Consider the following 15,560-nt stretch of genomic DNA (forward strand, 5'->3'; position numbering starts at 1 on the left):
AATTAACACTGTGATAATAAATACATATAGTATAAGTACTTTATATGTAAATACCTAATGATATATATATATAATATATATATATATATATATATATATATATATATATGTGTGTGTGTATATACATATATATATAATATAAACTCACATCTGTATTAAATCTGTAGATGTTGTCACTGTTATAAACTTATAACCTTACTTTATAATTTAATCTTTGATGTTTTTGAAAAATCCATTTACCTTTTGCATTGTGTAAATATTTCATGATAAATGGACCAATAGAAATGGTCCTAAATTACTTGGGAAAAATCTGGTTACATTAACCTCCATTACAATTTAGAATGTTTTTCCTTCTCCTGTTACGTTACCATTTTGACTGTAAATGAATGAATGAATGAATAAGTAAATGAATAAATAAATAAATAAATAAAGTGTGTATATGTGTAGCATATATATATACAATGTCTATATATGTATATATATATGTTTATATATATATCGCTGCGGTCAGAACAAAACCTTGTACCTCCAAAATGGTAACTTTACAGTAGAAGAAAAAAGGTACTTTAAGTCAATGGAACCAGAGTTTTTTCCAAGCAATTTTGGGCCATTTTTGGTCCATTCATCATGAAATTTACACACAATGTAGCCAGCAGGCTACATTTTAATTAGGTCAAAAACTAAAAAATTAGGTCAAAAACTAAAAAATTCCAGCAGCAATATGTGTGTGTGTGTGTGTATGTAAACATATTTATCTATCTATCTATCTATCTATCTATATATATATATATATATATAAATATATATATATATATATATATATATATATATTTACCGTAGTAGTATATATATATGTGTGTATATATATATATATATATATATATATATATATATATATATATATGTGTATATATATATATTGCTACTGTAATGACACTTTCACTATGCACTTTACACTGTAATATTGCTGCAACTCCTAGTCATGTCTATACTCATTGTGCTTTTAGTCCTCATACCACTCAGTGCCTGCTATTATGTAAATACAACAAATCTGTCTCATATGCTATGTAAATATGCAAATAGATATACTTTTATTTCTACTCTCTTATACTTTAACTTATGTCTATTTTTATTTCCATTTTTTATTTTCTGCATATATGTAAGTTTATGTGCAATTATATGTCTTGCTACTGAAACACTGAAAGTTTTTTTTTTTAATATTGTTTCTTTTTCATATTATGAAGTGCTATTTTGTAGTCCTGACATTATAGTTCTATAGTAATATAGTGAAGTCCTGAAAATGTTCAAACACACACACACACACACACACATACACACACACACACACACACACACACGCACACTGATCTGGCTGATTGAGGGGGTGGTCCCCTGCCATTGACACAACAGTCTGAGCACTTTATTGTGATTAGAGGAAGTGTGTCTGATGAAGAGGGATGGCGGTCTGCCACAGAGCAAATTCTGACATGTTATAAACGAGGTAAGTAAATTATTAATATTTGATTTATTGCGAGTTCTTAGGAAATTCTGCTCATTGTGAAAGTCGTTCTCATTGTTCTGAGCTGTGCTTTAGGCTACGACAGACAGAGCTAGTTTTTTGTTCATTGTAAAAGTCGTAGACAAATGTTTCTAATGTAACTGGCTTGAGATGTTTCAGTGTCAGTTCTAGTCCTTTTAGGTGATTTACCTCTACTTGTAGTGCATGTAGAGAGTAACTTTGCATAGGAAGCAAGCACCACTCAGCTTTCAATGTAAGTTAATGTAATTAAGTTTATTCTTTGTCTTGTTATTGGTCTGTTCATCATGAAATCTTGACAGTCTAAAATGCATTTGTTATTTTATTTTTTGAATAGAAAAATAAAAAATGGCAAAATAGAGATACAAGGTTTTTCCTGACAGCAACATTTTGTGATTGTTTTGAGGAACCCAGAGCTAGACCGTGCATTTGTGTGCGTATGTATGCATGCAGATATATTACTCTCAGCTGGGCCGTGAGCCTCGGCCTCAGGTGCACACACAGCACTTCTCATTAAACTACATAAACCAGAGCCCAGCCAATTCAATTAGAACCACATTCACTTCCATCAGCTCGCATTTCAATTACCACGAGACAGTGAACATGACCGTTCACGTCTGCATCAGAAACTTGGTGCAATTGGAAATTGTAAACCGTGACTTACAAAGAAAATAATCTGTTGCCTTCTGTTGGTCTGAGCTGGTGTTGTTAAACGTATCTTTTGAATACTAATCAGATCTCTCGTTAAGCGCGGTGACTGTGCCATGGTGGCTCAGCTGGGCTGCTCTGATAGGGTGAACAATAGGACAGGCAGGTGCTGAGGCTGCTCAGTCTGCCTGCCAGGCTTTCCACAGTGCCATGAACACAAATACGCACAGGCAGAAAGCTTCAGCCCCAACGGCCCAACCAGCACATCCTCAGAGGGACACTGCACTCGTTTATCACAGGCAGAGCTGTTGGTCGTGTTTTAGAAATTCTTGTATTGGTCTCTTTCTTTCTTTCTTTCTTTCTTTCTTTCTTTCTTTCTTTCTTCATCTTTTTCTTTCTTTCTTTCTTTCTTTCTTCATCTTTTTCTTTCTTTCTTTCTTCATCTTTTTCTTTCTTTCTTTCTTTTTCTTTCTTTCTTTCTTTCTTTCTTTCTTTTTCTTTCTTTCTTTCTTTCTTTCCTGGCTTCCTTCAATTCTTCTTTCTTTGCTTATTTCTTCCTTACTTTCTATTACTTTCTTTCTTTCTTTCTTTCTTTCTTTCTTTCCTTACTGGCTTCCTTCAATTCTTCTTTCTTTGCTTATTTCTTCCTTACTTCCTATTATTTTTCTTCCTTTCTTTCATTCTCTCTTTCTTTCTTTCTTTCTTTCTTCCTTTCCTTCCTTACTGGCTTCCTTCAATTCTTCTTTCTTTGCTTATTTCTTCCCTACTTCCTATTATTTTTCTTCCTTTCTTCATCTTTTTCTTTCTTTCTTTCTTTCTTTCTTTCTTTCTTTCTTTCTTTCTTTTTTTCTTTCTTTCTTTCTTTCCTTCCTTACTGGCTTCCTTCAATTCTTCTTTCTTTGCTTATTTCTTCCTTACTTCTTATTATTTTTTTTCCTTTCTTCATCTTTTTCTTTCTTTCGTTCTCTCTTTCTTTCTTCTTTCTTTCTTTCTTTCTTTCTTTCTGTCTTACACACTCATATCTGGATTATCTTTTTTATTGTGATTTTTTTTTTTTGTGTTCAGATAATCTACCCGTGTCTTAATCTCTTGCCCCCTGTGTCCTGATCTACTCAGCAGTTTAAGATGACACAAGCTGCATGTGTTCTATTAAGGTGAAAGTCACCTTGTCTTGTTCTTATATGTGGCCGGAAACAACTCTAGGCAATGTCCACATAAGCTGGCGACAGCTATTGTGACCTTTTGTTTACTGTTGATATGGCTGGAATAGGGGAAGCAGTTAACTGGGTGTTATCAGGGTGTTATCAGTGCAGAGCGGTGCTGCGGTGTGTGTGCCCACGCTGTTAGTCTGGACATCATTCAGAGGTTACAGTTAAAGGCAGGTTTCTTATTTGTTGGATATATTTTCTGATTTGATGCTTTGGATGGGCAGAGGAGGGGTCAAGTGGTGTTAGATTTGTCTAAATTAGACAGTTCTACAGTGCTCTTGGACTTTGCAGTTTAGTGTCACCTGGTCTAAAACCCAGTTTAACCTCATTAAGGGCTTAGAAATTGACTGGTGAATTGAGTCAGGTGTTAGAGCAGGACAACACAAAGATCTGTAGTGTGAGGGTACGGGATTGGACAAAAAGTACAGACAACATTCAGGCTTCAAACTGGCTGTTACTGCTGCCTTTAGTAGTCATGTTTGTATCCATTTTTATCTATAACAGCAGTGGGGACCTCATGGCCTTCTAGGCCTTTAGAGAAGGCTAAATGAAAAAAAAAATCATGTCTGTAATTTTTAGGTCACTTTTATTTAATGTAATCTTTGTGCTTGTTGTGTTTAAACTCTGCAAGTGTTGTAGTAATACCTCTATTTCCATAAGTTTTGGAAATAAAAGAGTTATACTCTTGAAACCTCCAGTGGAAATTTGTCTAATAAGGATTTCTTCTTGTGGTATCTCAGTAAATACAGATAAGTGAGCTTTCCCGTTGGTTAGGCCTTCAGGAGCTGCACGGAAAGCCTATCGTGTCAGATTAACCACTAACATGACTAGGAAGTCACAGAGGAATCAACCAATCGCATTTTAGTGTACAATGAGTGGGCTCTAGTCACCTAGTCACTGTAGGCCTTCTGGAAGTCCTACATACATAGCTGACTGCTAGTATGAGTCATAGGGCCAATCCCATTTCACCCCTCGCCCCTACCACTTAGCCCTTAGCCTTCTGTTTTGAGCGTTCACGCCTAGGGATAGGGTGTTCTGATTTTAATTGAGGTGGGAAGGGGTAGGGGTAGGGCGAAGGGTTAGGCCCTCCAAACAGAGGTTTTTCAGAGGCAGACTCCAAATAGAGTGTTATGAGAAAAAAAGAAAAACTGTCAAGGTGGCTGCTCAAGCGACCAAAGAAACCCACAAATGTGAGACTTTTCTCAGGTAAAAAAGTACAATAATTATTTTATTATCTTAGTTTAATGTCGTTTTAATGTATTATGGTCCCTTTATTTATAACAAGCATAAAAAATCGCTGGTAGTGTGCTGATGTCTCAGTAGCTAGCTAGCTAGCTATATTTCCTGTTTCACCTTATATGCAGCATTTGTGACACCTGAAGTGCCAGAATGTAACAATTTAAGGTGGAACAGGTAAAATCGAAGAAGGAGCCGGTGAATAGATGACTTCAGCAAATAGCTGACATCACCAAAGAATTAGTGGTGGGCGATAAATAAGTATCGCATCCCATCTCTTTGAAAGTTTATGATTCCCTAAATGTAACTAAAGCCCAGCGGTGAGGTTGCTGAAAGTTACGCTTCTCTGCTATCACTGCAGACTGGCAGGGTCGCCTACTGAGCAGTGCTAGTAGCCTATTAACGAAGGACTTTGTTGTGGTTTGCATTGAATTGTGTGTCACAGGCAGTATGTGAAAGCCAGTTGAGCTAAATTTAATTTAACGTCTGACCTCGTGACACTCAGAGAATGAAGTTAGAATTTGGTGTGGTTCACTTATCTCCATTTAAACAAGGCTAGACTTCATGGCCTGAACCTACCGGAAGCCGAAGGCCGCTTATCTAATCATGAACTTTCTCTTATAGACTGACTGTTTTATAGAATCGATAAGGGTGTGAAGTGTGCATTTGGCTTTGAAAGTGTTGCTGATGCCAGGGTCTGTTTTCACCGAAGGCCAGGTGGCTTTTTAAAGGCTAAAATCAATGTCTTACAACTGATGAAATTGGTCACCCAAACCAATCTAGTGTAAACAGAGCTTTCTGTCTTGATGAACAATGGAGGAAATATTGTGACTATTTCAGGAGCATCCATGCTACCTAATGAGCGAGTGTGCAGATAGGCCATCCAGGTTTAGGTCTAGGGATGTGCATTTTGTTTTATTGCTCAAAAATAGCTGAGGGAAATTGGTAGTTTTATATTTGATGAGTAATGGGGGCTGCCTCTTCAGATGAGCTGTTGAGCTACTGAGTTATCATCTACTGAAAACAACTAAGTGGTACAGCACTGGATGCTGATGAGGACGTATTGTGCTCCACACAAGGTGTTTTGTGCCAACATGATGGTGTGTCAGAGAGATATATTTTCACTGTTTCTGGACTTAGCTAACACCAGCAAGAACTATTAGCCTAGTTAGCGATAAAGCCGCACTACATCTGATATCTCAATCACGTCCTTAACAACTCGTTCTTAACACTGAGTCCTTGGCAATGCGCTCGCATCCAGGCACTCGTGTTTCTAAGTAGCAATACATGGTTACTCACAAATATAATACTTGCAAGGTAAAAATCTGTCTTACCATAATGATACTTAACAAATACCTGAATACTGACTTTAGTATTCACATACTGGCGCCTCAGAATCCTATTTAGGATCTCCCTTTGCTGGAGAAAGTGACCCAACATCACTGAAGTACAGTCATATGCAAATGTTTGGGCGCCCCTGGTAAAATGACATGTTTTGTTGATTTTCTAAGTGAAAATAAGTTAACAGCTCTTCTACAGAACACACTTCTGCACACTTTAATGCACAATTACTATTTATTTGCCCATATCGGAAAAAATAATAAAGCATAAAATATGGCCTATGCAAAAGTTATGGCATATTTTATATGGTATGTTTTATTTTTTGCTGGTATGTTAACATTAGCAAATAAATAAACCGTGTGCACTAAAATTTGCAGAAATAATTAACTTGTGTATAATTAACTGTGTTAACTTATTTCTGCTTAGAAAATCAAAAAAAACATGTCATTCAACCAGGAGGGTTCAAACCTACAGCATAGGACTACATATCGTCACTACTGGACAAATATTTTATCTCCCGTAGGAACTTTGTAGGAGAAGGGAAAGACATTATCAGCATTTAATGTAAGTTAATGTCACTAAATTTTATTCTTAGTTAGCTTGAATCATTTCCCCTGGTATGTTCATAATGAAATTTTGACACAGCTAGTGCTAACAAATTGTGGCAAAAAATAAAAAGTGACAACAATGGAGATACAAGGCTTTGTTTCAGCAGTGACAATATGTAGTTATATGGAGGGCTGACATCTATACTTGCTCATTTACCAAAATGTTTTTTGAAGAATCATCTACTTAAAGCATCTTTAGAATCATTTACTGAACGATTCTTTAGAACCATCTACTGAAAGATTCTTTAGGCAAACAAAGAAGGTTCTTCTATAGCATCACTCCAGAGAACCTATTTACTTACCTTTCAGAGTGTAGCTGTGTAGCTGATTTGAAGGGGTCAGATAATTACCCTGCAGGCGTGATGTTTTGTTTTAGATGTAATCTGATGAGTCAGAGATTTCACTGTCACTGCAGTCCTCGGGTCATCTGCTTTAAATGTTGTGAGTTTATGCCTTTGTGTGAACGAGTGGAGAATGGAATATGCACATTCTCTATTACGTAAGAGTACATATTCAGAATTACTTGATAATAGATCACCCATTCCACCAAGGCCCATACCTGCCACTACCATGCAGCACAGAATAATTGTACTTGAACAAGTCATAGCATATATCTTAGCAACATGCTGCTATGATTCATCAGTTTGCATATTAGATCTGTAATCCTGTCTCTTAAATAAGCGGCCAACTATATTTTCCTCTTCCACAACTATTTTTCCCAGTCTTAAATCTCTGTGTCTCTCTCACATGCACAGACTAATATGTCTGTGTGACAGCATCACATGGATAATCACAGAGAGACTCGCTGAGGCGACGCAGAAATAACAGGCCTCATTCGTCCTGTGTTTGTGTACTAAACGCTAATCAGATGACTCAAACGGTGGCTTCCCCTCTTCCTCTGCTGACATTTTAACTATCAGTTAGTGCTTCACAGCTCGTGGAAGGCATGTGTACATGAGAAAAACACCTAAATTGACCATGTCAAGTTGACAGCAAAGACTCTATCTTTCTGCTGTTGTAGACCGATCAGCCATAACATTAAAACCTTGTTTCACACTCATTGTCATTTTATCAGCTCCACTTACTATATAGGTGCACTTTGTAGATCTACAATTACAGACTGTAGTCCATCTGTTTCTCTGCATACTTTGTTAGACCCTTTCACCCTGTTCTTCAGTGGTCAGGACCCCCACAGGACACCACAGAGCAGGTATTATATGGGTGGTGGATCATTCTCAGCGCTGCAGTAACACTGATGTGGTGATGGTGTGTTAGTGTGTGTTGTGCTGGTCTGAGTGGATCAGAGACAGCAGTGCTGCTGGAGTTTTTAAACACCTCAGTGTCACTGCTGGACTGAGAATAGTCCACCAACCAAAAATATCCAGCCAACAACGTCCTGTGGGCAGCGTCCTGTGACCACTGATGAAGGACTAGAGGATGACCAACACAAACTGTGCAGCAGAAGATGAGCTGTCGTCTCTGACTTTACATCTACAAGGTGGACTGACAAGGTAGGAGTGTCTAATAGAGTGGATGGTGAGTGAACACAAGAACGATGATTTCAAATTAGCGTATTAGAACCTTTATTTTTAAGAATGTAGTTGTGCTGGTCATTCTAAAAGAAAAAATGATGTGCACCATAAATCATTCAAAATAAGTTTCTGCAGGTGCATAAAGCAAAAAAACAAAACAAACAAAAAAAAAAAAGAATTGAGATGAAGTGAAGGAATGTTGCCTACACACTGCAAGGAATGAGACAAAGTCTAGCATAAAGTGCTTTTTTATTACAGTGCAAGACACAGGCCAAACAGATGTTTCAGCTGCTGGCTAAGATTGGCACTCATGAAACAATTCTGTGTTACTACACCTTTGAAAGACATAAACACATTACCATCCGCTGTGTCAGATAGGGAATTCCTGAAGGAATGGTTTAGAAAAATATATAATTTATACACTTTTCCACTTACCCCAGATCTAGTCCATCAGCCAAATCATGTTGTGTGGAAATTTTGCTTGTTTAGTTTATTCCTGGATCTACAAGGCTAACGTTGCTAAGACTAGAAGTCAGTAGTCATTCTTTCTACAAATTCATGGCTAAAACTTCTCTCAACTCACTCAAACCACATCCTAGTCTTTATTAAAGTCATACAGACTTGTTGGTGTGGTTTAGTATGATGTGCAGTGAACTATAAAAGTGAACAAAACTTCTCTATGTAGCTAAACATAGCGGTCAGCCATTTCAGGTAACAAATTCAGACTCACTTACAGACCAAACTCATGGGCACACGTGCATAGACACACATCCAAAATTTCCGTTGTTTCTGTTTTTAAACATATGTACTCTGCAAAATTTTGTTCATTTTTATAGCTCACAGAAAATCATACTGTGTTCTATTCAACATCAACAAGTCTGTGTGATCTTAATGAAGATTTGGATGTGGTTTGAGCAGGTTGAGAGGTGTTTTGGGGATGTATTAACCAAAAAAGATTTGGGTGACTACTGACTTCTTGTGTTTGATAGCAACATTAGCCTCATAGCTCCAGTGCTAAATGTGGAGGAGGGGCGTGGCTGAGCATCACGTGCAGGACGGAGAGCCAGTCGTGCTGAACCAGCGGGCTACGTGGCTAATAATATTCACCTGTGCCTTGTTTCTGCGAGCCTACTTATAACCAGCTCTTTTCTCAGTAGGTAGCAGAGCCTAGAGAGAGAAGGAGTCCAGTGGAAACACGAGAAAAGAAAAGAAAAGAAAAGAGAGAAAGAAAGAAAGAAAGAAAAGACAAGACTGAAAAGTCCCTGCAAACATGCTCTTTAATTTTGCACGCTGGCTGAAAAGCTGGGCGGTTTTTACATTGAACTCTGAATAGAAGAAAACTCTCTACACACTGCTCCACTGTCCACACTCCACCCAACCTCCTAAAGATCTTCATACTAAACTAAAGAAGCAAAATTTGGACATGAATGCAGCTGGGGGTAAATGGAAAATTGTGTTCATTTAATTTTTCAATCAACCATTTACAATACTAGAATATATAATAACAAAGATAAGACAAATGAAACTAAGATGTTTCAGAGTCCATTACCTCAATCAAATAGTTTGATATAGCTGAAATATGTATCTTTTTCAACTATTCAATCAATGTAATGGAATAAATTGGTGACATATTGTTGTAAGATATATATTCTAGTATTGTTTCACTGTCAAAACGTCCCTAGAAGGCTCTACACAGCTGGTGGCAATTTGTTTGGGACTTTAAAAGGATTTGCAGGCCCACAAAGTTGCTTCATGAGCACGAATGTTGGTCATCCTTCAGTCTGTGCCCTGTGCCCTACATACTTCCCATAATCGTGAATCTACTCACACTGAGCTGGATTCCTGAGGTTAGGCATGAGGTCTCTGTGGGAAGCCCCCCCATTTGTTTTGCAATGAATCTAAAAATTGTCAAAAACTTCAGTATCAGCGCTGAGGTTTCAGTTATCCTTCTGGGACATCAGCAACTAATCAGGCTGTCATGATTCAACTGAGGCCCATGGCTTTTGCAATAAAGCAGTGGTCATTCATAAATCTACAGAATGTTATCAAAGATGTGTTGACACACGGCCTAGTCAAAATACAGGACACTGGAGACTTAAAGGATTAGCTGGCGTGGATCCAAACCACCGTTTGAAATATGAATAATTCCAGCAATGTGTCTTGGTATACTTAAAGAGGAGAAATCCAGTTGAGTGGAAAATCTGCTGATAGATCAACAATGGCAGTTTTGAAACCTTCTCACCAGCAATTGGGGCTCAGATAACTCAGCCAAAACAAGTAGAAGTGCCTACAGAAACATCTCAGGCCTTTTGTACGGCTGTGAGGTCAGGCACGGTTAAGAAAACCTCAGTACACTTGGTAGACCTGTTGATTTTATATAATATTATATTATATATTGAACATTCACTCCCAGAATTTAGTAGCTTGAAGCAAGCTAGCCTGGCGCAAGTTCTTGTTGACAGCATACTATGGTAGCAATTGCACCTCATTGTGTTTGCGCTATGAATGCTAATGGTTACAGGCCTGTTTTGTACTATGAGTTTAGGCGTATTTAAGACTAATGCAGTTTACTGAATACTCCTATTTTATGAATAAACATACACTAGTTTGAAGCTAACTAGTCTTGCGTGAGCTCCCATTGTCAGCATATGATGGTAAATCCTGTTGGGTTGGAGCTGTGGATGCTATAATAATGGCAACAGGCTTATACTATAAGTATATAAGCATAGTTAAGGCTACCACAGTGTGTAGGTACCACTATGTTTGCTGCTAGAAAAAAAACAGTGTAAACCAGCATAGCTGGTCAACATAAAAAAACAGCATATTGTGTTTCGGATGCTGGTATGCTGGTCAGCTAGCGTGACCATGCTGGGTGACCAGCTAGCACAGCATAAACAATATAGACCAGCATGGAAAAATGTTATGAATAAAGATTCACTACCACAACCTAATAGATTGAAGCTAGCTAGCCTTATGCAAGCTCCTCTTGTCAGCATATAATGGCAGCTGAACCTCACTGGATTTGAGACTTTGTTAGTAATTGCAATTGGCCTATAAGTTCAGGCATATTAAGGATCACCTCAGTATTCTTGATACTGCTATGTTTTTAAACAAAAAAGAATGCTATGAATAAACATTCACTGCCTGAACTTCATAGCTTGAAGCTAGGTAGCCTTGTGCAAGCTTCTATTGTCAGCATATGGCAGCTAAACCTCAATGGGTTCAAGCTGTAAATGCTAATAATGGCAACTGGCCTACTGTGCAACTGCAAGGTCAGACAACCACAGTTTACTGCATACTGCTATTTTATGTATAAACCTTCATTAGCCTCAAGTTGGCCTTGCATAAGCCCCTGTTGTCAGTATATCATGGTAAATCCTGTTGGGCTGGAGCTATGAATGCTAATAATAGAAATAATAGTAATAATGCGCATTTATTATTCCTCAGGAAGCCTCTAGCTTGAGCTGTGCAGAGAAGCCGGGCTGAAGCTGACAGCTGCTGGCTGCTGGAGATAAGCATGTGCTGCGGGCATAATTAGCCAGCTCAGTCGCCACAGGCCATGAACTGTGTGGACTGGTAATCTGCACCCCCCCCAAGGCTCAAACCTGGCCTCTCTTTGTGCTCCAGCAGACAGACTAATAGACTAAACTGCTAATGACTGGCCTTTCACATATGGGGGTTTTGTCTCTCTCCCAAAACATTAAAAATAGAGTGTGTATGTTTTTTCTCACCATTTGAAACCTCCAGCTGACATTTACACTGTGTGACCATTTGTCACAAATGCAGCAATAGAAAAGCTTTGAAATTACCTAGAAACATCTTGTCTCATTAATGTACAACAGAGTTAAGTTTATAACTCGTGGGGGGGGTATGCTTTTTATTTGGTGAACATGTTTTCTTGTCGAATTGCGGTCATTTTTGTTCTTTAAATAGAAAGCTCTCTTTCTTTTCAGAAACTTCAGAACTCTCCAAAACAGCTCTCTCAGTTCTGACCTTGGAAATGATGCCAAAGCCCACACAGTTGTTATAATATCACCACTCATCAGCACTCAAACCTTTCTGGTGTTTAAACCACATTTGGGCCTAAGGAGTCTTAATATGTGCTTTTAACCCTAGCTATAACATGCAATTCTGCCTGTTTTTGAAGTTTCTTATAACTGTGCATTTTTTTTCTTCAGTAACATTGATGGAGTGTAGTTCAATGGAAATGGAAATGACTTATAAAACTAGAAGTGAGCTAGATCTTTGTAGGTAAGCAAGCAAACATTTATAAAAGTGTTTTACTGTTTTTGGTATTTTGTATTTTGGCAGTTTTTTTCTGTTTATTTTATCTCTTCTCCCTTTGTAGAGAGGTGTGAATTGTTTTCACTTTCACCCCTGATTGCTCACTAGCAGCTCAACACAGAATCACAGCAGTTCACGTACAGAGAGCCCACAGTGTCCGAGTAAACCTGATAACAGAATTATGGAGAAAAACATTGATTTTCATTTATTTTGATTATATTCATTTTGATTATTATTGATTTTTTGTAAAATCAAATATAAAATAAATTTCATTCTGTTGGAGGAATGGTCATTAGTCCAACGGAAAGAGACTACCAATAGTTGTCAATAGTCAGTGGAACCAGACTTTTGTCCATGTAATTTGGGCCATTTCTGTTGGTCCATTTATCATGAAATAGATGCAACTTAAATGGCAACAGGTACTTTCAAATTATGTCAAAAACTGAAAATGAATATATTATAGTCAGTCAAACTCAAGCATTATTTGGAAAATTTCAAAAGATAGTAGTGTCCTATTACAATTAATGGACTGTGTATGTGTGTGTATACATTTTCTAGCTTTGTTCTCTTGCTGCCCTTATTGTCTTCAATAACATTCTCCTTGTTGCTGTAAATGTAGGTTCTGAAAAAGGAGTTTCAGTGTATTCAGGCAGAACTCACTTCAGTGAGTTCTGCCTGCTACTTGCAACATGACCACAGAAAAATATTGGCCTTAACAGATGCGGGCAGACTGCGGTGGACCACTGACCAACAAAAACTTGAATCTGAGTCCTGGAATCAGAAAAATGTGCTTCACTTTGAGTTCCACATTCATTCCCTTGCTGTTGTTCATTCATTCTCTTCCAGTAGCTCTGATTGTGCAATTGTTGTTCACTGTTTATTCAGGGCACTTCCAGCTACTGATCTGTTGATAACCACACACACTTTTGCAAGGCTGGCAGCAACTATTTTGACAAAAAAGGAGGAGAACTTTGATCCATGGCTGCTTCTTGAGCGTAACCGTGTGAGCTAAATCAAACGTTTGAGCAGCGCTCTGCCTGTAGCAGGCCGTGAGTTATGTGCCAGCGAGGGCACAGAGTGAGATTGATGAGGGCGGGTTAAGTTTCTGAGGGCTCAGACACAGACAGGCCGATTGAAGAGGACCTAATGTGGACCATCTGCAGAAACTTCACGGAATGCCGGGAATCTGCTTGGAGAATTCAAATGGAATGGGAATATTGAGGCAAAGATGCAGGCATTGCTGGAATGTTCTAATAAGCTAGTGTTTTATTATTTGTCTGTGTCCTTCAGTTTGTGAGAGACAGTTAAATGTTGCGTAAGTGTCTGATGTTGAGACAGGGAGCCAGAGGTCCTGCTGTTTAAAGGTGGCTGTGGATCAGTGCCAGGCCAGAGGAGAAACATTAGAAATTTGGCTTTAGTCCTTATTCACTTTCTCACTTTCTCACTTCTGAGTAGTTGTAGATCAAACATGAAAATATGTTTGTCAGGTTTTGTTTATTTGATGGTGAATTTCAATCACACAGTAAAGCAGCATGATTTAGTTATTGGTGTTGATCAAATTTAAAGTGACAGCTCTAAAATCAGCTTTGCCCAGTCTACCCAAAATGCAGTTGATAAGCCAAGACATGTTTGTCTGAAGTTTGCTTCTTTTACAGGGGGTGCAAGGGGGTCTTATATTTCTAGAAGGTTCACATAAGGTGCGTCCAGAACTGCATACTAACATAGTAAATACTGTAAATAGTAAGTTAGAAAGACTACATCACCATTAGAAATCTAATAATTAGTGTAATAAGTGTAGTATAGTATGATGTTTTGGAAGCAGCCACTGCGTTTTTTGGACGTTCCTTCTAGCTGCGCGTTTCCCTGTTGCTAAGTGACAGTATTGTCACAACTATCAATTGGCTGTGCGATATTGGATGAAAGTTGGGAGACAACTCACATTGACGAGAAATAGAAATAGAAATTACTTACCAACGGCTGATTGTGGAAAATTACATAATAATTGGAATATCACTAACTTGGTAAATTTGAGAACAAAAAAACTGTTAATGCTACTGAATAATAAGCTATTTGTGAAAGAGTTGAGGGCGGCACGGTGGCGCAGTGGGTGGCGCTGTCGCCTCACAGCAAGAAGGGCCTGGGTTCGATTCCCGGCCGGGTGACCAGGGTCGTTTCTGTGTGGAGTTTGCATGTTCTCTGCGTGGGTTTCCTCCGGGTACTCCAGTTTCCTCCCACAGTCCAAAGACATGCAGTCAGGCCAATTGGACATGCTAAATTGCCCCTAGGTGTGTCTGTGTGTGAATGTGTCTGTCTGCCCTGCGATGGACTGGCGACCTGTCCAGGGTGTATCCTGCCTTCCACCCAATGACAGCTGGGATAGGCTCCAGCACCCCACCGCGACCCAGAAGGATAAGCGGTTTAGATGATGGATGGATGGATGGATGGATAAAAGAGTTGGCTGAAAGTTGGGTTAAGAGAGAAATGAATAATAATAATAATTTAAAAAATTCTCTCATTGATGTCACTTACTTACAAATGCGTGTAACTGAGTGAATCTCAGTCAGTGGTGTTGCTACAATGAAACACAGTGAGTTTTCAGATTTATTGTTTGGTCAATACAACCTTATTGAGATAGATTCACATCTTTCCCATTGGCTCCTGGCACCAGGTACAGTCATATGCAAAAGTTTGTCAGGCCCTTGTGAAAGTACGTATTTTGTTGATTTTCTAAGTGAAAGTAAGTACGCAGCCTTAAGAAACAAGATGTCCTTTCTGCAGGCCCTCTAGCAAATGGAAATCAACTCAGATCATAATTTTTTTATCTGTAATTCTGTTATCAGATTAACAAGGACACTGTTGAGACTCTGCTGAACTGCTAGGGAGCAATGATGTGTGGAAAGATGTGAAAGGATAAGAAACCCCTATTGTAAAAACAATTCACACCTTTCCAAAAAACAGCCATGTCGAGATGAAACAGACAGCACAACTGCAGCTTTCTGGCCTTCTAGCTACAGGCAGAAGCTACCCAGAACTCCAGCCCAAGTTCTCAGAGTTCTCCGCCCTCCCTCAGTCAGTCTTGCCTCATACTACCACCATGTTGAAGGCAAATAGCTATAATTAGATTTGTCGAAAGCACAAAAATGTGACCATTTAATAATTTTGAATT

At 38.4% G+C, this 15,560-nt stretch overlaps 1 protein-coding gene across 1 annotated transcript in view; it reads left to right on the forward strand.

The window, feature by feature from the left end:
* Positions 1-1,454: 1,454 nt before the first annotated feature.
* The window catches only part of stard13b (StAR-related lipid transfer (START) domain containing 13b), a 154,184-nt gene continuing 140,078 nt past the window's right edge, over positions 1,455-15,560 (forward strand). Inside the window, exon 1 of the mRNA XM_036564889.1 lies at positions 1,455-1,501. The gene's annotated coding sequence lies outside the window, so the exon portion shown is untranslated. The remainder of the gene's footprint in view (positions 1,502-15,560) is intronic.

This window comes from Colossoma macropomum, unplaced genomic scaffold (assembly GCF_904425465.1).
Source record: "Colossoma macropomum unplaced genomic scaffold, Colossoma_macropomum, whole genome shotgun sequence".
Taxonomy (NCBI): domain Eukaryota; kingdom Metazoa; phylum Chordata; class Actinopteri; order Characiformes; family Serrasalmidae; genus Colossoma; species Colossoma macropomum.